This window comes from Dermacentor andersoni, chromosome 2 (genome assembly GCF_023375885.2).
Source record: "Dermacentor andersoni chromosome 2, qqDerAnde1_hic_scaffold, whole genome shotgun sequence".
NCBI lineage: Eukaryota > Metazoa > Arthropoda > Arachnida > Ixodida > Ixodidae > Dermacentor > Dermacentor andersoni.
The window spans coordinates 186,952,066-186,955,287 of record NC_092815.1 but is presented as its reverse complement, the minus strand read 5'-3'; the positions used below and the strand labels follow the sequence as shown (position 1 = coordinate 186,955,287).

The 3,222-nt window shown below is 47.1% G+C and overlaps 1 long non-coding RNA gene across 1 annotated transcript; it reads right to left on the bottom strand.

Moving 5' to 3' along the window:
- Positions 1-365: 365 nt before the first annotated feature.
- LOC140215984 (uncharacterized) lies at positions 366-2,587 on the bottom strand. Its single transcript, XR_011892617.1, has 2 exons — positions 2,330-2,587; positions 366-642 (listed from the first exon to the last, which is right to left on the bottom strand). It is a non-coding gene; the product is annotated as an uncharacterized lncRNA (long non-coding RNA).
- Between the last annotated feature and the right edge of the window lie 635 nt (positions 2,588-3,222).

Sequence of the window (3,222 nt, the reverse complement as noted above, 5' to 3'; positions counted from 1 at the left end):
TTTCCCGAAATTCCACGTACTTCACTGTGAACAGTTATCTACTAAAGCTAGAGTAATCTCACCATTTCTTGTCGCCAAGTGCCTAAAAGAGACCATTGGAGCTGGCTACAAAGTAACAAAGATGGCGAGTGGGGATTTGCTCCTGGAACTAAAGGACAAGGAACAATACAACAGACTTCCACACCTCGTAGCATTTGGTAACATCCCTGTTTCTGTCAGCGCGCATCGAACTATGAACACAGTCAAAGGCGTAGTTTCAGATGAAGACCTAATGACACTGAATGAAGAAGAACTCCTGGATGGATGGAAGGACCAAGGCGTAATCCATGTGCAGCGCATCAAAATCAGACGGAATGACAACGAAATCCCAACGAAGCATTTAATACTCACTTTCAGTTCAACTACTTTACCCGAGTCTCTTGAAACCGGCTATGTAAAACTGCATGTTCGACCCTATATTCCTAACCCGCGACGTTGCTTCAAATGTCAGAGATTTGGTCACGCATCCCAGAGCTGCCGAGGACAGCTTATGTGCGCAAAGTGCGGCGCAACCGGTCACTCTGCTGACGACTGCAATAATGATGAGGTACATTGTGCGAACTGCGACGGCAGTCACCCTGCGTACTCCAGAGCTTGTCCAGCCTGGAAGAGAGAAAAAGAAATAATTACAGTAAAATTTAAGGAGAACATAACATTCCGTGAAGCACGACAAAGGGTCTCTTCGTTATTTTCACTGAAAACATCTTTCGCTGAAGTGGTGCAACGGGGGGCGGCACCACAACGGCCTCTGGCGGCAGCCCGGACCACGCCTAGCGTGCCGAGGCTAACGCCACCCGCCCCTACGGTGGGAGCAGCCAACGCTGCCCTGCCATCTCTCAAAGTGTCCACACCAGTGGCCTCTTCAAGCTCCGGCAGCAGCCAGGGCACCGCAGAGGCCACAGGGGTCCTGTCGACCTCCGGCCCCGTGGGGACGAAGACTCCGTCGCTTGAGACGAAGTCTACGCGACGCACACATCGCTCTTTGGAGCGGGTGTCCCCTGCCTCGCAAGAGGCCATGGACACCAGTCCAAGCCAAACGGCGCAGGTAGCGCCGAAGGAGCGGCGAGGTTCTCTTGACCGCTCCAAAAAGGACAAAACACCAATCACAGGGCCTAACAAAGGCCCTGTAAAGTAATGTCATTCTCCTCTCTCTTGAGACACACAGCACATTTTTTTTTTAACATGGATGACATCATACAGTGGAATATCAGAGGATTATTAAGAAACCTACAAGACATCCAAGAAATTCTCTGTAAGTTTAAGCCTAAAGTGCTGTGTGTGCAAGAAACCCACCTAACTTCCAAGCACACTAACTTCCTTCGACAATACATGACTTTCCGGAAAGACCGCGAGGATGCTGTCGCATCATCTGGCGGTGTAGCTATCATTGCTGATAGAAGTGTAGCGTGTCAGCATTTGAGGCTCCAAACGGCCCTTGAGGCCGTGGCGGTTCGAGCCGTACTTTTAAATAAACTCATTACCATCTGCTCTTTGTACATACCACCACATTATCAGCTTCACAGACGCGACTTAGAATCATTAATAGATGAGCTCCCGGAGCCCTATATGATTCTCGGTGATTTTAATGCACACAGTAGTTTGTGGGGCGATTCACGCTGTGATGCACGAGGTCGCGTCATTGAACAGGTGCTTTTTTCCTCCGGAACATGTCTCTTGAACACGAAGGAGCCCACATATTTTAACCTAGCCAACAAGTCATACTCTGCCATAGATCTTAGCATTTTATCGCCGACGCTTTTACCCTATTTTAAATGGAATGTGCTTAACAACCCGTATGGGAGTGACCACTTCCCAATAATCCTAACTACGCCGAAACAAGATCAACTTCCCCCGCAGGTCCCTCGGTGGAAGGTTGACTCAGCCGATTGGGAACAGTACCGAACTCTTACACACATGACCTGGTCTGAGATGTCCGGTATAACCATAGATGACGCTGTTGCATATTTTACAGCTTTTATACTGGATGCCGCCTGTAAATGTATTACACAAACGAGCGGCATGGGTTCCAAGCGGCGTGTTCCCTGGTGGAACGATGCATGCAGGCAAGCACGGAGGAACCAGAACAAAGCGTGGGCGATATTTCGCGATTCTCCAACAGCTGAAAACCTAGAAAACTTTAAACATGTCAAATCCCAGGCAAGGAGAACGCGCCGACAAGCAAGACGAGAGAGTTGGGCAAACTTTATATCAAGCATCAACTCCTATACAGATGAGAGAAAAGTCTGGAATAGAGTGAAGAAAGTTAATGGGCAACAAACATATTCCTTACCTCTAGTAAATAGCCACGGAGAAAGCCTTGAAGATCAAGCCAACTTTCTTGGAGCACACTTTGAATACATATCGAGCTCCTCACACTACTCCGAAACCTTCCTAAAGTACAAAACGCAAATAGAACAGCAAAAGTTAGAAACAAAATCTGCTAAAAGTGCGGCGTACAATGAACCATTCTGCATAGCAGAACTTCAGGCAGCACTTAACTGTTGTAATACATCCGCCCCAGGTTCAGACCGCGTAATATATGATATGTTAAAACAACTGCCATCCGAAACACAGAAAACCCTCCTTTACCTTTACAACGTTATATGGTTTTCCGGCGAGATCCCCTCTGTTTGGAAGGAGGCCATTGTAATTCCAATTCTAAAGCAAGGAAAGGATCCTTCCTCTGTATCAAGCTACAGACCCATAGCATTAACAAGTTGCCTCTGCAAAGTTTTCGAAAAAATGATTAACTGTCGTCTACTACACTTCCTCGAATCAAACAATTTGCTCGACCCATACCAGTGCGGGTTTCGGGAGGGTCGATCTACCAGTGACCAGCTTATACGCATCGAGGCACGTATCCGTGAAGCTTTTGTCCATAAGCAGTTTTTCTTATCTGTATTCCTTGATATGGAGAAAGCTTATGATACTACGTGGCGGTTTGGGATATTGAGAGACCTCTCACACTTAGGTATACGTGGTAATATGTTCAATGTTATCAAAAGTTATCTGGCTAATCGCACATTCCGTGTTCGAGTGGGCAATGTTTTGTCACGGAAATTTGTACAGGAGACTGGAGTGCCGCAGGGCGGGGTGCTCAGCTGCACGCTATTTATAGTAAAAATGAATTCTCTCCGTCTACACATACCGCATAACATCTTTTATTCAACATATGTTGACGAT